At 37.9% G+C, this 25,898-nt stretch overlaps 1 long non-coding RNA gene across 1 annotated transcript in view; it reads left to right on the top strand.

The window, feature by feature from the left end:
- LOC134929359 (uncharacterized) overlaps positions 1–20,496 on the top strand; it is a 107,472-nt gene extending 86,976 nt beyond the window's left edge. Inside the window, exons 3-4 of the long non-coding RNA XR_010178504.1 lie at positions 16,877–16,965; positions 20,314–20,496. This is a non-coding gene — a long non-coding RNA (uncharacterized LOC134929359). The remainder of the gene's footprint in view (positions 1–16,876; positions 16,966–20,313) is intronic.
- Positions 20,497–25,898: the final 5,402 nt, after the last annotated feature.

Below are 25,898 nucleotides of genomic sequence, written 5' to 3'. Positions count from 1 at the left end.
AATACATATTATGCCACATTGTAGAGCAACAATACATATTGTGCACATTACAGTGTCTCCAAATTACATTATGTCACATTACAGTGCCTCCAGTTTATATTGCTACATTACAGTGCCTCCAGTTTATATTATGTCACCTTACAGTGCCCCAATACATATTATGCCACATTGTAGTGCAACAATACATATTGTGCACATTACAGTGCCTCCAAATTATATTATGTCACATTACAGTGCCTCCAGTTTATATTGCTACATTACAGTGCCTCCAGTTTATATTATGTCACCTTACAGTGCCCCAATACATATTATGCCACATTGTAGTGCAACAATACATATTGTGCACATTACAGTGCCTCCAATTTATATTATGTCACATTACAGTAACTCAATTAATTTTATACCACATTACAATGAGCAGGGTTAGAGGCATAACTAGATATATTGGAGATCCCAAGGCAAAAATTAGTAAGTGCCCCTACAGTATGTACAGTACCACCCAATGGTGAAAATGTATATCACACATGTAACTGTGACAGTAAAGGTAGGCCCCTCTCACCACAGGACCCCATAGCAGCTGCACTCCTTGCACTCCCCTCACTAGGTCAAGCATTCCACCTGATTACAACGTAATCCTGAAGCCAATCACAGCTTTCCTCATAATGGGGCTGATACAGAGTTGCACACAAAGTGGCTGCAGTTATGGCCCAGCGCAGAAGCCAGATTTACTACTTAATGCTAATGCGGTAATCCATAGGACTAATACGTGAATCTATAGGGCTAATATGGGGTCCATGCATGTGTGCTGCTCATAGATTTTGTGCCAGCCACTGCAACTGCAATCATTAGTATCTGCACTTCAACCAGCCCCATACTAGGTGCAAGAGATGCATTACACACAAGCTTCTCTTCAGGCGCAGAATTACATGGAGCATTTAATACATGCCCACAACACTCCCATGACATTCCCACTAGCAAGGCAGTTCCATGTGCTCATATTGTTGTCACCATAATTTACAGAAAGGCAAATCTAGCTGGACATATGTAGAAATGCATTATATCATATCTGTACATACACTATATGCTAGGTCTCGCTGTGTGCACCTGTGATCTGTCCAACGCCAATTCAGTCCCAATATATCACTTCCAAATCATCAGGAAATCAAGTGTTTTATATTAATATTGGTATTACTTGCATTTATTTTTGTATCAGTGATAAATTAACAATAACATGGTTTTATGTTAAGTTAGCTTGTACTAAACAAAGGAGTATTATTATTGTTGTGTTAGATTAATATAGGTTGTTTTATAGTAAATAACACAAAATAGTTCCAGGCGCAATCAATATAACCCATACATAAACTGTGATAACCTATTATATACTTGCAGCAATCTAATGGGTAATTCTGCATTACCCAGTGTATACCAAACATAAAGAGGGATGGTATAGCTATCATCAATGAGAGTGCAAATATAATTACAAATCACATATTAGACATGCAAAATACAAATTTATGAAAAACATGAAATTGGATGAAAAATATAAAAAACCCTCCCATGAGAACAATCTTCGTAAGTATAGTTCATCAATCAGTCACATTAATATACCCCATCCATTAGTCTCAGTTCTATTAGTTGGTGAAGCCCATTAGCCGATTTTGCATCTACTTCAACAATTTCCATATATGTTCAATGTTTACACATGGGGGAAATCGATACGAGATAAATATATTGATTTTCAATTATTACACAATATACTACGATCTTTTAGCAGCATAAATATACTAAAATGTTAGCGGTTATGTGACATTTAATTTTCATGTATTTTGTCCTATATTTTATGGAATGACCCAACTACTTTATTTTTAAGTGTGTGTGTTAGAGCCTTTATGCATGTGTCCTATACAGCTTATAATATTACATGGTAAAGTAGTTTTCCGCATTTTTATTTTGTAACCATTTAACTTAATTGATGTTGCTTTTATATACAATAATATGGGCAGTACGGATGGTGTAATGGTTAGCATTACTGCCTCACAGCACTGAGGTCATGGGTTCAATTGCCACCATGGCTCTACCTGTGCGGAGTTTGTATATTCTCCCCGTACTTGCGTGGGTTTCCTCCGGGTACTCCGATATTCTCCCTCAGTCCAAAAATATACTGGTAGGTCAATTGGATCCCAACAAAATTAACCCTAGTATGAATGTGTGTGTGAACATATGATAGGGAATATAGATTGTAAGCTCCACTGGGGCAGGGACCAATGTGAATGGCCAAATATTCTCTGTAAAGCACTGTGGAATATGTGTGCGCTATATAAATAACTGGTAGTAATAATAATAATAAATAAGTAAATAAACAATGACAGTATGTACTGTAGTGCTGGGATGGTCTGTCACTCCTTCCTCCATACATCACACTTTTATACCATCTTCCCAGGCATTCCCTTCATCTACTGTATACTGTATGTTCTCACTACACCACACACACTGCACTGCCACTGAGATTCCTACGTGCATGGTGCTGTGAAACAGGCTGAGAGATTCATGAGGTGCGTGCCAGCTTAGCAAAAAAAAACAAGCATTCAACGTGTAAAAAAATATGGATTTTTTTTAATGACATATTTACATAAGAAAAAATATACATGTCCTTTTTTTAAGTTACATATTTTCATAAGAAAGAATAACAAAGACAGACCAACAGCAACATAAAAAACCCAGACTTTATTTCTATCTAGGTAGGCGTCATACGAAGGCTTTAGGAAAATGAATACATAATTTGGACAATGGAATCCACTAAAACTTCCTGTTCACTTATTTGTATGGAATATTATCATTAATAATCCTGCCACCTTGTACGAGAATAAAACAAAAGTGATTTATTCAAATGAAACTGCCATGACTTCGCTTGGTAAACATCCTTCTCTCTTTTGGCTTCTTTTAACTCGACTACCATGTAACTTTACAGCTGTGTTTAACTGACTTTAATGATCTTTTACAACTTTTGTTGGTAAAGGTTTTATGTTTTTTGTGTGTGTGTGCAGTGCAGGCTATATTAAAGGCTTCTAATCTTCTAATTTGTTATAGACTAATTTCACATCTGGAAGTTTTAGCGCTTAGCAGTTGTAAAAAGGCAAAGGCAAAATATATATTTTTTTTTTAAAGTACCAGAATAAAGGCGTTTATTCAGTATGAAAGCATGCTGTCACAACAAAACTGGCATAAATGTATGAAAAAAAAATTGGATTACTTTAGAAGGTATTATGTCCTGAACAATTTAGGGTTTCTGTGTTTGTTGACATTACTGTTTAATGTGACAAATGTGACATACATTTCCACAACAGATGGATTAATGTCATTTACAGAAAAAATGTACTTCACCTAGACAGGTGTTTCCTGTCTAAGTTTGACATTGACTTAAACATAACTCCAGATGTTCTGTTTGTAGCCTGGCCAGTTAATTTTATTAAAGCATTTAATCACAGATCAACAGCGTTCTAGAAATACAGTACATGTGAAGTGGATATTTAACAGAACTTCATAATGAATAACTTGGTATGGAAAGTCGAAATTCTTTTTCCGCCATATCCCATAAATTTATTTTTGGCTCGTCACTTTTCCTGAATAGTTTAGGTATTTGCTTGTGTTGTCATATGCAGAAAATTTTTAAATTTACTGAGCGAATCTGTATTTAATAGAGGAAAAGAAAGTAGCGTATACAATACTAGTGTGTGCATGCATGCGTGCATGTGTGTGTAGAGATAGTGAGGGTTGGGTACTTTCTGGGAGGAAATCAGATGTGCAGCAAACAACCTTTGTGAACATTCAACTATTGTATTGTATTGTATTGAATATGCAGGTGCACGGTCTTTTGGTTTAAATTGTCAACCTCCAGAAACTAAAAACTTTGTAGCCTTTTACATGCCAGAGGAAAATTAGAGACTTTCCAAAAGTCCTACCTGTTGTCAATTTCTAATCACGCAAATATTAATTAGAAATTTTCCTCCTAAAATATTGCTAGCTGGAGCCACGATCCTCTCACACAGCATCGTAACAGGACAGCAGTGCACCCTGTGCCGAGTACGTTCTCTAAACCCATGACATTGTGATGTCACATTGTGGGGGCAGGGCCACTGGCTCTTGGAAGTAGAGCTGAGGGCAGCTCAATAAGTCTGCAGAGCACCTGCCCAGAGTGTCCCTTGGATGCTCCAGTCGGCTCTGCAGTAGTGGTACAGATTGCTTGGTACCTGCTTAGGCACCCTGTAGGCCACATGTAGGCTCTGCAGAGCATCAATGGTGGTGCCTCCATAGCTCTGCACCCTATGCAATGGCAACACTCACACACCACTAGTTACAGCCCTTATCTCACAGAGGCTGGGAGGCACTAATCTCAAAAATGCCATCAACCTCAAAAAAATAAATATTTGGAGGTTTGACCACATTCCCTAATATGCATGAAGCTCTGGATAAGCAATACTTTCCAAAACTTTTACCCAGTAGGCAATGCCATCTATAGATGGTGTTGTCTAATAAAGCCCAAGGGCTTATTTTTGCATGGTTACCAGATAGGGATCCAATAGGATTCCTTTCAATGTCCTCCACAGCTCATGCATACGCTGACTGATGGACTTGCTTGCACAGAAGGACTCCCGGCTCATGAACCCAGAAGAACCACACAAAGGACAGCTGTCACTGGAAAAGCTGTCCATTGCTGCGATTTTAATTACAAATCTTCATCTTCATCTTCATCCAGTTTTACTAAACATCACTATGCATGTGATCAGTGGTGGAATGTATCGCATTCAAAATGCAATTTGTCAAGTACTGTATCTTGCATTCCTCGCAGCTATATAAATAGAATTCTAAGAATGCAAATTGGTTCTCATTCTTTGCCTGCTCTACTAGCAACTAAAGAGGTAGAATTGGACTTGAACAGTCTCATGTAGGAAAAGTTCAGTGAGGGTGTGTTGATGGAATTTGTGAGCTGTGCAGTTTTTGCAGTAAACTTATATATGGCTATTCCCAATTATATCATTTGCACCAAGTGCACATTGATAATGGCAATAAGTAGCAAACCAGGCATATGGACTTCGGGTAGCTCAGTTACAAATGCAGGATTTATTGGGGGGTTTCCATATATATGTTTTTTGATGGGCACAGGGCTTCATTCTATTTCTAAAGCCCTACAGCTGACAGAAGCCATTGCTGGGGTACTCCTGCAATACTTTGCATGGTGAAGCTACTTATTTCATTTTTACCATGGACATTGGTGGTAAATATACTGCCAGCTGTCCTCATAAGGTATTGCCATGTCGGAGAAAAAAAAAATTCCATTTATTTAAATATATTAAACTATTTTTCTAATTTTAGCAATTTTTTTTTTTTTAATGCAATATTTTTATTGAAAGGAAGTCGAGCAAAACAGTACAGGTCAAACAAGAGATGATGATACCCAATAAGTACAACAGAACATACATTATATTCCGTAGAATAATATGTTGAGGCATAAAAAGAAAACGGGTGCATCAGCAATACAAAATGAATATCGACAACAGATTTTCTGTAATTTTACGAGTCAAGAAGAGAAAAAGAAAGAAAGAAAAGAGCAGAGATGAAAAGAGGAGGATAGGGGAAAAAGGGGGGGTGGTAAGAAAACGAGAGACCACTAAGGAGGGTATCCATGGTACACTCGTGGGGTTTGACACTCAACCATTGAGGCTGCAGCATAATATATCACACCCGGACAATAGAGGTTCTAGCATAAGCGAACCAGGGTTCCCAAATCCTCATATATTTATCCGATCTATCACGCAAGGATGCTGTAATTTTCTCCATCGTGGAGATATACCATAGTTTGGACAGTAACATGCTCATAGAGCAATTTTTATTTTTATTATTTGTAATTATTAAAAAATAAGAAAAAAATTGCTGGCGCTCTGCAATTTTAAATAGGAAGAAGAATAAGAAGACAGTAGAAGAAAAAGTTCAGAGGTGAGAGAATGTACACCAATAAGGCTATTGGAAATACTCTCTTAATAATAGTGTTGTAACTTTTGAACCATAACTGATATTTCAAATCTGTTTGCAGCAATACACTTTTAAGCAAATTCTGATTACACGACCCCCTTTCCATTTGAAAAAACTGACCTAGATTCAAGATGGCCGATTTCAAGATGGAGCCTCTGTTCAGTACATACCCTAAAAGATAGCCCACCACACCCATACCTTACTGGAGTATTCAGTTTTCCTATTTCCTGCACAGTTTTTGAAATGAAAGGGTGTACTGTGACTTTTGAATCACCCTGTATATAGTGTCCTAGGTCCACACTCACAGCTTCATTAAGTCACAAGGCAGTGCTCCATAATGGCCAATCAGACCCATCAATAAACATTTTCAAGATATAGGCACTCACCACTTTAGTCCAACAAAATTTTATTCAATCACAGATATATCAGGTTAGCCAGACGGCTTGTACAGTGTCGACATTTCGGTCCTTTGTGGACCTTTGTCAAGGACAGCAACAATACAGAACTGTGTTGTTAGCAGAGCGCTAGGTCACTTCTGCTCTCAGTTGCTAAGCCTTGCTGTGCGTTCCAGTGGAACGCACAGCGCTGCTACCAGCCTTCCCTTGATACCGGCACCTTAAGTCACTTCAGGTTCCGGTTTGTGGCGTGCATTCCACCGGCAGTGGAACGCACGGCACTTCTGGGATCATGGTAATTAGAGCTGATATGTCTCTGTTTATAGAATTTTGTGCTTTTGAGCTTATCAGTTTGTATGTCCCATGATTTGGGAGTTAATCTCCCATTATGTGAGAGTCTAATTTGGACTGTTGGACAGTTTATAGCCCTTAGTCATTTACACATTACACTACCTGTTGGGTGTCACTGGGGAAGGAGATTTGCTAACTTTGTGTGCTATATAAGGGTCAGACCAGTGTTGTAGGCTGCAGGATGACTTTGCTGTATTGTTGCTGTTCTTGACAAAGGTCCACAAAGGGCCTAAACGTCAACACTATACAAGCCGTAAGGCTATCCTGATGTATCTGTGACTGAATAAAATGTCATTGAACTAAAGTGGTGAGTGCCTATACCTTGAAAATGTTAATATATACAGGTGAAACACAGAAAATTAGAATATCGTGCAAAAGTTCATTTATTTCAGTAATTCAACTTAAATATTGAAACTAATATATTTTATAGACTCATTACAAGCAAAGTGAGATATTTCAAGCCTTTATTTGTTATAATTTTTATGATTGTGGCTACAACTTAAGAAAACCACAAATCCAAAATCTCAGAATCTAGAATATTACATAAAATCTATAAAAAAGGATTTTAAATACTGAAATGTCGGCCCTCTAAAAAGTATAATCATGCATATGTACTCAGCACTTGGTTTGGGCCCCTTTTGGCACCTGCCCATACTGCCAAAAGTACCAAAACCTGGTTCAACGATCGTGGGATTACTGTGCTGGATTGGCCAGCAAACTTGCCTGACCTGAACCCCATAGAGAATCTATTGGGCATTGCCAAGAGAAAGATGAGAGACATGAGACTGAACAATGCAGAAGAGCTGAAGGCCGCTATTGAAGCATCCTGGACTTCCATAACACCTCAGCAGTGCCACAGGCTGATAGAATCCATGCTACACCGCATTGGGGCAGTAATTCATGCAAAAGGGGCACCAAGTACTGAGTACATATGCGTGATTATACTTTTTAGAGGGCCAACATTTCTGTATTTAAAATCCTTTTTTATTGATTTTATGTAATATTCTGAGATTTTGGATTTGGGGTTTTATTAAACTATAAGCCACAACCATCGAAATTATAACAAATAAAGGCTTGAAATATCTCACTTTGCATGTAATGAGTCTATATACTATATTAGCTTCACCTTTTGAGTTGAATTACTGAAATAAATTAACTTTTGCACAATATTCTAATTTTTTGAGTTTTACCTGTATATATATATATATATATATATATATATATATATATATACAGGTTGAGTATCCCATATCCAAATATTCTGAAATACGGAATATTCAGAAATACTGAATTTTTTGAGTGAGAGTGAGATAGTGAAACCTTTGTTTTCTGATGGCTCAATGTACACAAACTTTGTTTCATACACAAAGTTATTAAAAATATTGTATTAAATGACCTTCAGGCTATGTGTATAAGGTGTATATGAAACATAAATGAATTGTGTGAATGTACACACACCTTGTTTAATGCACAAAGTTATTAAAAATATTGGCTAAAATTACATTCAGGCTGTGTGTATAAGGTGTATGTGAAACATAAATGCATTCTGTGCTTAGACTTAGGTCCCATCACCATAATAGCTCATTATGGTGTGCAATTGTTCCAAAATACAGAACAATCCGATATCCAAAATACTTCTAGTCCCAAGCATTTTGGATAAGGGATACTCAACCTGTATATATATATATATATATATATATATATATATATATATATTATTATCCTTTGTTTATATGGTGCCACAAGGGTTTTGCAGCACCCAATTACAAAGTACATTTGCACATAATCAAAACAGGAAAACAGTGACTTACAGTTGAAGACAATATAGGACAAGAACAGGGTAACTAAGCATAACTACACCAGTAGACGACATAGAGATAAGTTTCAAGGTGGACAAAAAACTGCAGGATTTGGGCAGATGAGGAGTATTAAAGTAAGAAAAGGATAAGCACATGAGGGAAGAGGGCCCTACTCATGAGAGCTTACATTCTAAAGGGGAGGGGCAGACAGACAGGGGTTACACAGATGGGGTATATATTTATATATATTTATATAAACACTACCGTTCAAATGTTTGGGGTCACCCAGACAATTAAATTTTTTACATGAAAACTGACCTTTATTTATCAAATGAGTTGCAAAATGAATAGAACATATAGTCAAGACATTGTCAAGGTTAGAAATAATGATTTTTATTTGAAATAATAATTTTGTCCTTCAAACTTTGCTTTTGTCAAAGAATGCTCCTTTTGCAGCAATTACAGCATTGCAGACCTTTGGCATTCTAGCTGTTGATTTGTTGAGGTAATCTGAAGAAATTTTACCCCACGCTTCCTGAAGCACCTACAAGTTGGATCGGCTCGATGGGCACTTCTTGCTTACCATATGGTCAATTTGCTCCCACAACAGCTCTATGGGGTTGAGATCTGGTGACTGTGCTGCCCACTCCATTACAGACAGAATACCATCTGCCTGCTTCTTCCCTAAATAGTTCTTGTTTAATTTGGATGTGTGCGTTGCGTCATTGTCCTTTTGGAGGAGGAAATTGGCTCCAATCAATCGCTGTCCACAGGTTATGGCATGGTGTTGCAAAACGGAGTGATAGCCTTCCTTATTCAAAATCCCTTTTACCTTGTACAAATCTCCCACTTTGCCAGAATCAAAGCAGACCCAGACCATCACATTACCTCCACCATGCTTGACAGATGGCGTCAGGCACTCTTCCAGCATCTATTCCAGTGATTTTCAACCTTTTTCAATTTGCGGCACACCACACAAGATCTGAAAATTGCCACGGCACACCATCAGTACCCCACAGAAAAACAACACACACACACACACACACGGAGAAATAAAACTAACATATATTGGTCCCCAAGGGGAAAAAACACACACATTGTCCCCAACAATAATTAAAATAATGCACTGGCCCCCACAGTAATTGAACACACTGTCTGTCACAGTAATTCCACACATTGCCACCCATAGTAATGCCACCACACACACACTGTCCCCCTGTAGTAATGCCACCACACACACTGTACCCCTGTAGTAATGCCACCACACACACACTGTGCCCCTGTAGTAATGCCACCACACACACACACTGTCCCCCATAGTAAAAAAGCACTGGTTCCATAGTAAAAAAAAAGCACTGCCCCAAACCTTTTAAAGTTCTTTCCCCCCTCAGTGGTGAGAGCGGTGGGACAGGGAGGAGCGGAGCAGCACGGTCAGGATGGCGACTTGGTGTTTGTGACCTGTGAGTCACACCACGTCGTAAGGGTCACAGGCCGGGCTACGGAAGAGCTGTCAGTGCTACCCAATAGTGATACTATAAGTGTATAGTATCACTATTGGGCAGCTCAGGCAGCTCTTCCGCAGTTACGTCATGCAGTGAAGACGGTAGCAGCCAGGTCCGGGAAGCAGGTATCTCTGATGGCGGCGGCACATATAACACAGCTGGCGGCACACCAGTGTGCCGCGGCACAGCAGTTGAAAAACACTGATCTATTCACTTATTCCGTGTCTCATAAATGTTCTTCTGTGTGATCCAAACACCTCAATCTTTGATTCGTCTGTTCATAACACTTTTTTCCAATCTTCCTCTGTCCAATATCTGTGTTCTTTTGCCCATATTAATCTTTTTATATTATTGGACAGTCTCAGATATGGCTTTTTCTTTGCTTCTTTGCCTAGAAGGCCAGCATCCCAGAGTTGCCTCTTCACTGTAGACATTGACACTGGCATTTTGTGGGAACCATTTAATGAAGCTGCCAGTTGAGGACCTGTGAAGTGTCTATTTCTCAAACTAGAGACTCTAATGTACTTGTGTTCTTGCTCAGTTGTGCACTGGCGCCTCCCACTTCTCTTTCTACTCTGGTTAGAGCCTGTTTTTGCTGTTCTCTGAAGGAAGTAGTACACACCATTGTAGGAAATGTTCAGTTTCTTGGCAATATTTCACATGGAATAGCTTTCATTTCGAAGAACAAGAATAGACTGTCAAGTTTCACATGAAAGTTCTCTTTTTCTGGCCATTTTGAGAGTATAAATGAACCCATAAATGTGATGCTCCAGATACTCAACTAGCTCAAAGGAAGGCCAGTTTTATAGCTTCTCTAACAAGCAAACCCATTTTCAGCTGTGCTAACATAATTGCACAAGGGTTTTCAAGGGTTTTCTAATCATCTATTAGTCTTCTAACGCGATTAGCAAACACAATGTACCATTAGAACACTGGAGTGATGGTTGCTGGAAATGGGCCTCTATATACCTACAAAATATATTTTAAGCAACTCTCTGAGGAAACCCGTGGGCGGAGAAACGCGTAAGAGGGGCGTTCACTACTTGGATTCCGGTGCCCAGAGCCCTTCCACAAACGGATCCCACTACCGCACGCAGCGCAATGGAAACCTGACCGGGGATAAAGCAACAGCAGGACCGAGTGCAAAACGGTCTGCACCCCGAGGGAAGCAGAGGCGGCTGTGAGTAACCTTTCAAAAGACGTGCTGCGGCTGGGACGTAGGGGTCGTAGCATACCGCTGTGCATCCATTTACTACACAGCGCTCTCCCCCTACTGCTATCTATTAAGGAGCCTTCCAGTGACTGATACATTTTTGCTGGATACAAATAATAAGAAGGTTGCCTTGTTTAAAGCCAATTAATTATCAAGACAGCATGGTTACAATTGGACACAATTAATGCGTACCAGTGGAGATTGTACGGATCTATCTGTGTGAATAGACAATTACTAATTCGAGCTCAGGGCATGGGACTAAATAAAGAGTGCACTATATTGTTTTTAATATCCGGATACTATCCTTGATTTTATTTGCTGTTTATATGTGGATTGTAATAAATGTGTGATTTAAACTGACCCTGTTCTTAGCGCTCCCTTGTTTAAATATATTTTGTGGTTTTTGGTAATTGGTGGAACAGTACCACCGGTGGGAGCAGTAGAGATTAGGTGTGTTTTTTTAATCAATTATGGGCAGTAATTAACAGATTTCTTGGTGGTATTATCATAAAGCGCTGTGTATTTTAGAAATATTTAGACTCTATACACCTATGTAGATATCCTTTAAAAACTAGACATTTGCAGCTAGTACAGTCATTTACCACATTAACAATGTATAGAGTGTATTTCTGATTAATTTAATGTTATCTTCATTGAAAAAAAAGTGCTTTTCTTTAAAAAATAAGGAAATTGTCTGTGTGACCCCAAACTTTTAAATGGTAGTATAAATAAATATATATATATATATATATATATATACTGTATATATGCAAAGGTACCTCAATGCGCTAATTTAAGTATTTGATATAATGATCTCAAAAGAGATTTCCTTATTTTTATTTTAAAGTACTTAAATTATTGGAGTGTTTATTACTTAATATCTGTATTTGGCAGCTGCCCAAAAAATGGCCCCTTGCCAGTATAGGCTTCTAATTTAAATAGATTGTTTAATGGTTATTTTGGGGGAGTGCTCTATTAGGGATATTTGGAAATAGAGTTCTCACCTAGTAGATCATGTAGGGAATGCCCTACATGTGATATATGTTTGCTTGTTGATTCCTTTTTACAGTTCTCCTGAGTACACCCAAAAATTCTTAAACATATGTACATTTAAAACAATTTAATATCCATAAAACATAGTTAAAACAATTCACATATACTGTGAATATAGTAGTTCTCAAAAAATATTGAGCCAATATGGTATGTTTGTGTAACAATGACAAAAATGTTCTCCAATGCGTTTCATCTGTGGCGACTTCTTCAGGTGCGGTAATTTACACAACCGAGTTTTCCATTTCTAAGATAATATTGATTGGTAATGGAACTATACAATTATACAGTGGGACTATATAATTCTTAATGTGGTCTAAACACAAAGTGGATCTTTTACAACTAGATGATGGTCACCAGGACTCTAATTTAGAACTGCTCATTTAAGTGACAATCAATTTATAGATGGTTTTTGGTGTGTTTTTGGTCATACACCTCTTAGAGAACCCGTTTAGTGGTCTCCGGGACTCTGATTGGAAATTGCCCGTTTAGATAACTCCTCTTGGTATTGGGTAGTTCCACTGCCATATGTTTTTGCTGATATCTGTTCGGAGTATTTATCCTCTCTGTACAATTAGGAGTCCAATTGAATTGGGGGTATATATATATTTATATATATATATATATATATATACTATATATATATATATATATATATATATATACTATATATATATATATATTTAATTTTTTTTCAGTAATATATTGATAAGTGGCACACAAGATGTCAAACTGGAAAGAAATACTAATGTTCAATTGCAAACAACTTCAAAAAGTTGTAAAAATCGGATCATTTTATAAGAGCAAAGAAATCCTTCACCAGGCTCCTATAGCAGTAATATCTTGTTTAATGTGCTCAATCACCATCCCTTAAAGCACGTTAAAGTACAAAACCACAAAATGTTGGTCTAGTCCATATATAGTAAGGAATGCTCTGACCAACTCCTAATTCTGCCTCAGAAACAGACTGTTTCTCTCCAAGACTCAGCTCTGTCATGATACACTAAGCCATGCACTTACCTGTATAAGCTGGTTCAGCTGTGGCAAATTTAGTCTCAAAAGTAAAACATAAATGACTGCATCTGTAAATGACCTATAGATAGACAGACTAGAAGGAAAGGAAAACCCAGCACATGAAGTGTATACATATGCATTACCCCAGTAAGATATTTATTTTTTATTTTATTTTTTAGTATAAAATCCTGAAATAAAACAAAAACAAAAACATATGGCTGTACTTAAAATAAAATCAGTTTGCAAGGCACATAATGAAAACATAAAGCAGAGAAGAAAAATATACTGATTAAACTTACTGGAAAACAATCTTGACGAATCTAGCTATTGACATTTCATATACTAATTACCACCCAGTGTTACTTCATTTAGAGCTCTAATGTATATATCTTGATCTAGATGCTATGGGTGTTTTGCTAATGTTTGCTGATTGCTTTTCTGCAATTTGTGCTGTCATGACCAATTACAAAGAGTTACACCACGCCAAAGTTGACCATTATACAAGCCTAGTTCTTCTGCCCTTCAGATTAATTATAGATTTCTCATTAATTACTATATCCGCTTTATTTCATCATTTAGAAAATAGATCTTTTGTACTGTCACTGACTTCTTGACTAAAATTAAAATAAATGAAGGGAAAACATTTACTGTCCTTTGAGGATAGATGGTTATTCCTCTGCCTGAGTAAAACATTCATAATTTGGTAGTTAGAGATATTTGTAGAGCGAGGCTCACCAGCAACAACTTAAAGCTTTGGAATGAACTGATTGATGTATTTTTTTGGCCCATAGCCTCATTGTATAGAAGTTTGATTTAATGAGTTTTTCTAATGAATATTTTATATTGATACTTGGATGAATGACATATGGTAAATGCAAGGTAAATTACAGCTCTTTAAATAAATATTTTCCATAAATTATTAATTTTGTGATGCCTATATTGGTTAGATGTCATGTTAGATGAAGATGGGAACCTATTTACTGTAATACTTGTTTGCCAGTTGAAAAAAGTAAAAGATTTTTTTAATTATTAAAAAAGCTTCAGAATGTTCTTATAACTTATGGATACATTATGAGTTGTACAGGGTTGCAAATGTGCAATGTTAGCTAAAGTCAGGCAAAACAAAAAATAATTTGGCATTTTTTTAAACATTTGCTTATTGATGTGAAAGAATCTTTAAACAGTATTAATACTTTTTTTTTTTTAGGTTTCTCAAGTTTTACATAGAGAGAACTTTCAGCCTGACACATAAATTAATACTGATACAAAGTCACTGAAACTCATGAAACAAATATAATACAAACGGAAAAATAGGGTTTTAAGTAGAATACCCTGACATACATCAGCTATGTACTGTATTTTAATATCATGATTAAAGACACCTTTATAATATTTTGCAGAAATGCATCAAGAGTTTGAGTGTTTTTATTGATGAAACCCAGTACTATATTTGGAGGCTTGGACACATCAGAGCCTTATGAAGTTGTTTTTTTGTTTTTTGTTTTTATAATAAAAAAATTAAAAAAGGATTAAGAGAAAACAATAATAAAAAATAAAGAAAAAATCAGTTAAAACAATTCAAAGAGGTTTAACAATAATGTACCGATAAGTTGCAAAATATTGTAGGTGGTGATGTGAAAGAATACAATTATATTTAAGTCATCATAAAGAATAACATTTTGCAGTCAAAACAAAAAAACTTGAAGACAAGATAGGGGGAAAATGGGAGAAAAGGAAGACTGTGGGAATAACATAGGGAAGACCCGCTTTTGTTCATCAAATACAAAATTATACAGCTGTTAACATAAAGCAAACATAATTATGTACAGTAATGTAAGTAGACGCAAGTTGTAACAAACCTACCGATACAGCACATTTCTGTGAAATGTATGGCAAGAAAGAGGGCCTGTCAGTCAACATATCAGCAGGTACTGTCAGGAATGGAAGGATGGTGTTTGATACGAAGATTCAGGAGATCCTTAATTTTTGTGGGTATTCCCCTTGAATACATGTCGCAAGTATTCAATGATAAATAGGCCCCTTAGTATCATTGATGAAGCATATCACATTCAGAAAATGTCCAGCATCATCATATCAAGACTATGACATACTGTAAGTTTTTAGAAAACATTGGTAAGTTTAGCATACCGCTATTTATGTTTGCACTACTTAAAGCATCTACAGATGGTGTAGGAAGTACAAACCTCATGGTCATCATGAAGACACCATGAGGCAAGATTACGGTTTGGGACCCCCTCGTCCTATCCAATCTGAAAAGGAGTAGTCTCCTTGTCCTTTTTATTTGTATTTTATTATTAAACTTATATATTTGGCGCAAATGTACTATTTTAACAATTTACGGATTTATTATAATTAATCACCAATTATGTACCTTTTTTATAACATACGCACAAATATACCTTTAAAATTATTAGGAATATTCTATTCATAAAATAATGCACACCAGGCACATAGAAAGTAAAACAGAAGAATGTATTCACATAAACAATTAATAATCAGAATTATCACATATATCATTAAAGAGTATTGGTCAATGTAAGACAAAAGATATATATACACACATATATATATATATATATATATATATATATTATTATACACACATACATAGATACATACATACATACATACATAGAGAGAGAGAGAGAGAGAGAGAGAGAGAGAGAGAGAAAGATGCATGGAGGGATATAGCCAGTGTGGAGATGTGCAGAGGAGGGGCAGCATTTGTCCAGGCCACAGACCGCATGGTGTCTTGTCTTAACGACATTTCCGGCAAATGTATTCAATAATTATACCTAAATGCATTCCCAAAAACACTTATTTCAGTCCATGATTATAGCAATAATAACATCCTTCACCATACAAGCTTCACAATACTATAATAATGCCACAATCCTATGTCTCCAAGGTTCAAGCAAATGGCATTCTTTCTTAGGCTATAAAAATCACATGGCGCTAGCCATCATTTTTTTACCAATCTACCTGAAATATACACCTCCTACAACTTTGTGATATATCTCAGAAAGACGCCACTATATGTTTCAGAAGCTACAATACAGTGTATAATACATATGCACAGATTCTACTTTTCCATATCAAATGTATCTACAGTTAAATGCCAACACAGTACCTCAATAAACAGAACATATTGTATGCCTGCTATGCTACTGTATATCACAGCCTTAACATAATATAGCCAATAATACCCAATCCCATGCCTACAAGGCTGGGGTGAACAACAAGCAGCCCTACAGCTGTTGTGGAACTACACATCCCAGCATGCCATTGCTACAAACACATTACCACAGTAACCGCATGGTGACATTTTTGATTAGCAAGATATACTATCACAAACCAGCCACATGTTAATCCAGTATTCCCAGATCTACAACAAACAAGTTACAATATCATATCCTAATTAAACCAGCACTGTTGCACTAAAACCATATTTAACTATACTATGCCATTAATCCCAATACTGTGTTTCTTTATCCAAATACTTAGCCATGATTAGAAGCTTCCAAGCATCCTGGTGTTTGGAGCTGCACCTTTGGAATGAGCCTCTGGAGTCATGTCTAGCAACATCTGGGAGAGTAAGTGAGTGTGTGCTCTGTGAATTTAGATGGTATACTGTTCCTGTGTCCCACCTATGGGTGGGTCTTGAAGAAGAAGTGGGTGAAGCCTTATGTCAGGTGAGCCGGCCATGCTGTCGAATCCTAGTTAGTACAGGGCCAAAGCCAGAGGGTTTATGAGCACATGTGTAGAGATGTTAATTAGTCTAAGTAAAAGTCTGTGAGAAAACACTCTAAACCAGTTTTCTACTGACAAAAACCAGAGCTTAATCTATTTGTAAGAAATATATATTATTTTCTCTAAAATTTAGGATTCAGGAATACCCTGTAACACATTCATACTCCATGTTGGCATACGGATACCAACCAACCGACCTTTCAACAGTACTTGTGACCCTCATTGAATCCTATGGACTTTTCTTACCATTCTGCTAAAATGCTGCCAAAAAGGCATTTTTAGCTTTGCTAAATACAGTGGAGCACTATGGGGACTATTTATCAAACAACATTCATGGGATATCCCTTGAAAATATGGGTTTTCAGGAGATACCTCCAAATATTAAGGATCCCCTGCATATAACATGGAGGGGCTGCAGCAAATATCTCTGCCATCTGCTGCAGTCCCTCCATTTCCAACCACAAATCAGCTCTTATAGGTTTCTATTAGGTCTGCTATGCAGCCAGATTTACCAAGCTACAGAATGTGAAAATAATTAGCAGAGAAAAGAATGCATTATTTTAGTAATAAAGTGTTCTTGTTTTTCTCTCAGAAACCTTTGCTATCACCGTCCTGAGATAGCGATGGGAAGACAGTGGTGGTATATGTAGTGCCGCTGTCATTGTTAAATAGGATTTATCCATGCTTTGCATGGAGATGCTATTGCCAGACTGAGGCATCACTAGTGGGTGCGGGGGGTACAGACCACACATGGTGTTAAATTCTAAGACAGTGACACCACAATTCCAACTCCTCCTCAGTGACTGGGAACCAGGTGCTGCACTGTGACATTATCATGCAGTTCCCAGCTCCTGGCACTAGGGAGGAGCTGGCAGTGCCGGAGTAGTCTCTGGCGGCAACCCTGCCTCTCTGGGAGTGCCTGGAGTTATAAGAATGGAGTCATGTCATGAGGCCACACCACTTCCAGTGAGGCCATACCCACTTTTTGGTAATATGCACCCAAGGCGCATACAGGGGTGCTACTTGGTGCACCGGGTGTCACCAACCCCAGTGATGCCACTGTCGCCAGACACAGACAGCCATAGCTATCATAGGTCTGGGGTACTATGTGATATGGAGATGCCCTCTCTCCAGTGAAAGTACTAATTGTCTTAATTAGTTAATTAATTAATTCTGAATTAGTGAAGTGTCCATTGGTTGATTGACCTTGCTATTGTAGTGTATCAGAAAACTATTACCTGGCATCTTTATATGACATTAGCACAGCAATATATGGTATAACTACCTCTGTAGATAGCTATTGTGATCTCAAGCAATAGCCACTAATGATGCATCATTCACTTGAGGCTGCTTATCTCCATGGGTCTGAGAAGTGATCCCTTATCCTGAGTCTCACAAGAATGATTTATGAGCACTGTGTTTCAGAGCTCTTTCACTGAGTACTGTGTAGATAGGGGTAGCTGTGCATCATGCAGCAACCTTTCTGTTCATCATGCCACATGATAACATTGCCAGAAGTAAAGCTTCCTCTCTTAGCTGGTCCCTGCTCCGGCTGTGGCTCTCATGGGCTGTGAAGCCCGCTATGCAGAGTCCCGGTCATCTGGTTAGTTTTCAGTTGCGTTTCCAACGCATTTTGGGCTGCATGTTATCATTTTATAGTTGTATTATTTATATAGTGTAAAAAAGCATCTAGAATTGAGGCTAAAATAACTTTCAACCCATTGTCAGGAAATACCATACAGTGCACCCACCTGTGAATTTTCACATTGATCACATAATCACACACACACATAGAGAAATATATATATATATATATATATATATATAAATATATATATATATATATATATATAGGTTAGAGGTTACTAGTATTTATTATGGAGGTAATAGCTGTATAGCAATCAACTATATGATACTTAGAAAACCTTTAGAGAGCAGAATAGTAATGTGGCATTTACCAACAAATATGAATCCGGAGAGAAATTCCTGTAAAGGGGAGGCTAATATTAAACTAATTGCCTAGTGGAGCATTTCTATCTGCAACTACACCACACTGGATGTGCATATCCTTGTCTGATTTTGGAAGCTAAGCAGCTTTGGGCCTTGCTGGCACTTGGATGGGTGACCACCAGGGACTAATAGGTGTGGTAGGCAAAGAGTCATTTAAGTTATTTGTCTATATCTAATAGTGATGTATATTAATTATCAGATCTAGGGAGCTATGGTTATATAACAATTTATTATGGGATACTTAAATGTCATTACAACTTAATTTCAAATAAATAGGAGGGATAGTGCACTCCACATCATACACATGATATTTGGATGCACTGCTCATTTTCACTAGATGAGAAGCACATGATTTAGGGTTGTAGCCTAATAGGATGTACTGTGTTAATATCTTCAGGCTACATTGGTAAATTTTGACCTCACCTATATTCATTATATACTCTGTATTTTTTATGTTAATACTAAGAGTAAATTGTATTGACCATAATAATTTATGGTAATCTCAAAGACTAACCAATGTAGAGGTTATTATTGTGGATGTAGTTACTTTATGGTCAGCATTTTTTTCTGGAGTTCTAGTCGTATACGGATATGTTATTTAACATATCCTCTATACTAATGATTATGTCCGATATTGGGTAAACATCAATGTATACATACATAGGGTCTATTTCATGTATCTAATTGGTAGTGTTTATTATATATTTAGTGTGATGAATTTTTGAATACTGGTTACGTCTAATGGTATTCATTAGGTTGAATGAATCAGAGTTTTTCCTGTGAACCTTTCTCACGATTGTGATGTCCTAAGTATCATATGCCTTTTGTAGACACAATCAGGTATGTAACCTGGGTGGGAATGAACCAGCCTCTTCAATCAAGTGCGTTATTTATATTAATTATGTAAGAATGGGTATATATATATTTTTGGATAGGCAACCTTTTCTACTGTGTGAGGCCTGTTTGATGGAAAATATTGTCTACAAACATTGCCTTATGAACACATATTTTTGATGAAGGTATGTGCTTCCCTGTATTGTACATTGTCCGCTATTCGAACTTGTATTCTCCTCGTCTGTACGTCTGTAGCCTGTATATGTTCTGTGATGTTCCAATTGTTATATATTTGAATATGCAATTTTTTATGATGTCCTAAAGAGTTCTGTGCTCTAATATTATAGATACACACCTGAAAAAGTCTATCTGGCGAAACGCATTGGGTATTCTATTATGCTTTGATGTAACCTCCAACCTATATCATTGGAAGGAGGATCTCTTGAAAGAAGCAATCTGTTCATCTATGAGAAATCAAACCTCCATGTTATGTGAGGAGGCTGTCATCTGTTAATGCATCTAAGGATATAACGACATAATTGATATTTTAGCAATGTTTTAATAAAAAATCTGTATATTGGAACTCACTGTGTATTTTATGCTCTCTGTAAGATATATTAAAAGAGATACTAACATAAGAGGGGTCAGGAGTATACCTCCCCTAGGGTGCCAATTTCACTATTGTTTTGTTTGTTGTGTGTTTTGGTTCTGACTAGCAGAGAACCCAGTGTAATAAGGCAGCCACAAATCCTTATTCACATATTTTATAATATAGCACAATACATGAACATGGTATAGAGATGGTGCGATAATACATCAGTGGACAGCCATCATATTCCGGTCCAGAAATGGATTTCTTCATCCAGTTACTTCGTTTAACCCTACAGCGTAATTACTTTACCTTTGACGGTAATATCTTCATCCAATGCTCAGGATGCGCTATGGGGTCCTGCGTAGTGCACAGTTTTGCAAACATATACATGTTCGCCGTAGAAAAAGAATTCTTCTTTTAAAATACAATGGTACAACAACAAATTGTGAGATATACACATTACATCGATGACATCTGGCTGCTCTGGAAAGGATCTCAGGAAGACTTCTACATATTAATGGCAGACATCAACAGCTGGGAGTCCCTGATCAAGTTTACCATGGAAACTAGTGTGAATGAGATAAACTTCTTGGATGTGCTTATAGCACAGAAAAGTAATTAGGAATTATCAACTTCAATGTACTATAAAAAAAAAAGACCGCAACACAGTATTACAGGCAAGAAGCCATCACCCGCTGTCCTTGAACAAGGGACTACCCTTCTCCCAATTCTTGAGAATATTCTATATCTGTAGTGATCCCAAGGACACATTGGTCCAAATGGAGAGAATGTTATTAAAGTTTCTGTTACGAGGATATCAACCCAAAGCTTTGAAAGCTGTGAGAGACAAATCTCTCTCCATTTCCAGACATGAAGCATTGAACAAACAAAGCCCCAAAGAAGACAATCAGGTAGTGTGGACCCAACAGTATACTACAGCAAGTGAAGTTCTTATGAAGACTGCCAAAGGCATCTGGACGATTATAGCTAATGACCGTAATTTACCGGCTTTACAGCGGATTCTACCATCATATCACAGAGGGAGAAATATAAAGGACATTGCGGTCCATAATGACATCAGCAAACATTCCATGGAGAAGCCTATACATTTCTTGAGCAGAAAAGCAGGCAACTACCGGTGTCTGGGGTGCACTACGTGCAGATTTCTACAAATAAGTAATCAATTTGCACATCCGATGTTGTGAAAAATCATCAAAATACAACATCCTGTAACCTGTACCACACAGTATGTAGTTTAATATATCAAGTGCCCCTGCAGCCTTTTATACGTGGGCAAAACTACCAGACAAATGAAAGAGCGGATGACTCAGCACAGGTCCAGTATACGGGCAGCCATTGAAGGAAAGGACTGTGACCAGCCAGTGGGCTGACATTTTAGGGATTTCCACCACAATCTCTCCTCTATTAGATACCGCATTATAGACTGGGTACCACCCAATCCCAGGGGTGGCAACAGAGGATGTATCTTACTGCAAAAAGAAGCCAGATGGATTTATAATCTCCAGACTGCATCCGTTGGGTCTCAACAAGTCTCTGTCTCTAACATGTTTTCTATAATCATTCTTTTTCATAATGAGACTTTTTTTCATGCTCCTCGTGTTCTTGTTCTAGTGTAGGTTTATTTAAGTTACATACCGGCCCATTACTATTTATAAGGGTCTTTCTCGCTGTTTATCTATAGGCATGTAATAGGATGTAATAGCCAGGAGCAGCTAGATAGTGTTACAGACACACCCTCCCTCTCTATAGGGGGATAGATTAATACCAGCTTTTGTTTGTCTACACTTTTAATTGGCAGTGTTTCACTACCTACAAGATAGTAGGATGCTTGAGATAGGCCCGATACAAGCCCTTGTATTATATTTATCAGACATTTATTGCATATACTGTGACTATAAAAGCTCTCTAAAGTTGAAATAAGGTGCTTGCCTAAGTTACTGGTACAGTATATACATGCTTAATTCATTTTATTATACTGTATATTGCCCTGGCAAGGTTCCTACTTTGATTGCTATATCATATACCTGCATATTGCTTTTGACAGCTCAGCGCTGCCTTTGCCTTTCTGACAATGACATGCTTTCACCATGGTGACGGTACACACACTGCGTCACCGCCTCCTGATTCAGAACCTGGGTACCGGTGGCTGCCTATGACGTAACCAGGCTCCCTGAATGTGCGGAGATGGCGGGAATTATGGAGCCCGGGGGTGAGTACACAGCTATATATACTGTATGTTATCTCTGTACTTGTGTTTTTAGTCTCGATAAAAGAGCTTACGCTCTGAAACATTGGCTACAGCTTGTCTCCAGCTGGTAATTTATTGAAACGCTATCCAGACCTGGAGTGCCATCCCTCACATGCACCATATATATATATATATATATATATATATAGTGGGGCAAAAAAGTATTTGGACAGCCACCGATTGTGCAATCTGACCCACTTAAAAAGATGAGAGAGGTCTGTAATTTCCATTACAGGTACACTTCAACTGTGAGAGACAGAATCTGAAGGGGAAAAAAACAGGAAATCATATTGTATGATTTTTAAACAATGTACTTGTATATTCTTGTAAAAAATAAATATTTGGACACCTACCAAGCAGCAAGATTTCTGGCTCTCACAGACCTGTTACTTCGTCTTTAAGAAGCTCTTCTATCCTCCACTCGTTACCTGTATTAATGGCACCTGTTTAAATTGGTTATATGTATAAAAGACACCTGTCCACATCCTCAAACAGTCAGACTGCTACCTCTCCACCATGGCCAAGACCAGAGAGCTGTCTAAGGACACCAGGGACAAAATTGTAGAGCTGCACAAGGCTGGGATGAGCTACTCGACAACAAGCAAGCAACTTGGTGAGAAGAGATCAACTGTTGGCGCAATTATAAAAAAAATGAAGAAATAAAAGATCACTGACAATCTCCCTCGACCTGGGGCTCCATACAAGATCTCACCTCATGGAGTATCGATGATCTTGAGAATGGTGAGGAATCAGACCAGAACTACATGGGGGGACCTGGCCAAGACCTCAAGAGAGCTGGGACCACAGTCACAAAGGTTACCATTAGTAAAACACTATGTCGTCATGGATTGAAATCCTGCAGCGCCCGAAAGGTCCCCCTACTTAAGCACATGTCCAGGCCCATCTAAACTTTGCCAGTGACCATCTGGATGATCCAGAGGAGGACTGGGAGAATGTAATGTGGCCAGATGAGAGCAATATCGAACTTTTTGGTATAAACTCCACTCGCCATATTTGGAGGGAGAAGGATGATGCATGGCATCCCAAGAACACCATACCCACTGTGCAGCATGGGGGTTGAAACATCATGCTTTGGGGCTGCTTTTCTGCAAAGGGGACAGGACGACTGATCCGTATTAAGGAGAGGATGAATGGGGCCATGTATCGTGAGATTTTGGGCAAAAACCTCCTTCCCACAGTAAGAGGATTGAAGATAGAATGTGGCTGGGTCTTCCAGCTTGACAATGACCCCAAACATACCGCCCGGGCAACTAAGGGTTGGCTCCATAAGAAGCATTTCAATGTCCTGGAGTAGCCTAGCCAGTCTCCAGACCTCAGCCCAATAGAAAATCTGTGGAGGGAGTTGAAAGTCCGTGTTGCCCGGCGACAGCCCCAAAACATGACAGATCTAGAGAAGGTCTGCATGGAAGAGTGGGCCAAAATACCTGCTACAGTGTGCGCAAACCTGGTCAAGAACTATAGGAAACGTTTGATCTCTGTAATTGCCAACCAAGGTTATATTACAAAGTATTGAGTTAAACTTTTTGATTGTTTAAATATTTATATTCCGCAAGAATAAACAAATTGTGTAAAATTCATACAACGTGATTTCTTAGGTTTTTTACAGATTCTGTCTCTCACAGTTGAAGTGTACCTATGATGGAAATTACAGACCTCTCTCATCTTTTTAAGTGGGTCAACTTGCACAATCGGTGGCTGTCCAAATACTTTTTTGCCCCACTATGTATATATATATATATATATATATATATATAGTCCATAGGTAGTAGTGGCACTCACAAGATTAATAGCATCATTTTTCTGGGGTGCAAAAGTACTCAGGCATTCCAGGAAATTTCAAGGTCAGCCTCCATATATTCAAACATAGAGAGTGCGCTCACCAGTCTTCCTTATATAGCAAAGAAATGAATTTATTTAGACATCATACATCACCAAAGCATATGTCAACGTTTCGGGCCCAGTATGGCCTTTTCTCAATACCCAGATGCCCCAGTAAAGAAAGCATAACTCACCAAAGGCCCCACAGGGCCTATAAAATCCCAAAAGCTCACCACAGGATCCGCTCCCATGTTCCACACACAGGAACTAGGCCAGACTATTAATTATCAACAATATAGGCTCAGATACATCATTAATATTCATTATTGACCAAGCTGCTGCCATCCAAAGATATGGTGTACACATCACTTATAGTACAAATACTGAAAGCATACTTGGCTATTAATAAATATCTCTAATCCTCGGTTTGCGTTCCAAATGCCAAACCAGAAGTAGCAGGCCGCTGCCTAATTCTGTGTCACTTCCAACTCTGTTCCCAAGGAACAGCACCTACAGCACTTACTTTCCATGTAGGAAATGCAGCGCTATCACGCTGCTATTGCCCACTATCAGGCGCCATCAACGGGCACAAACCCGGAAGTGCCTCTACAGTAGCTGCTAGCGGTTAACTTGATCATGTGATGCGTTCCACCTCCTAACGCAGTGGAACGCACAGCCCTATTCACTGTGGTTAAGAGCCAGTAGCAGTGATATGGTCTATTCTAGAGCCTAAACAAGGTACCATAGAGGTATGGAATGTATTGGTACCTTGCTTAGGCTCTAGAATAGACCTTATCACTGTTCATAATTTTATTCCCTTGGCTCCACTTACAGTATATTTATGTATTTAATGTTCTGTATGTTGCTTATGTTCACATATTGGTGCTTTTTTATGTATCTCCCGGGATTCGAGTCCATGGCTCTTAAAATAGTGAATCTTTGCTATATAAAGAAGATTGGTGAGTGCACTCTCTATGTTTGGATATAGATATATATATATATATACACATATTAAATAAATTCCTTATGCGCTAATTTCAATGATATAGTGGATCCCGATCACTATTTTTGACGGAATAATAACATTATTAGATATTAAATGTTATTATCATTGAGCAGCTTCCCCCAAATCAGGCTTATTGCCAATAAGGCTTGTTGAGATTGATTCAAATAGTTGTTTTTTGAGGTGTGCTCTAAAATTAAATGGCTCTTACCAATATGGATGTGTACTG

Source organism: Pseudophryne corroboree, chromosome 5, assembly GCF_028390025.1.
Source record: "Pseudophryne corroboree isolate aPseCor3 chromosome 5, aPseCor3.hap2, whole genome shotgun sequence".
Taxonomy (NCBI): Eukaryota; Metazoa; Chordata; class Amphibia; order Anura; family Myobatrachidae; genus Pseudophryne; species Pseudophryne corroboree.
The sequence above is the reverse complement of the archived record's forward strand: the minus strand, read 5'-3'. Positions and strand labels throughout refer to the sequence as shown.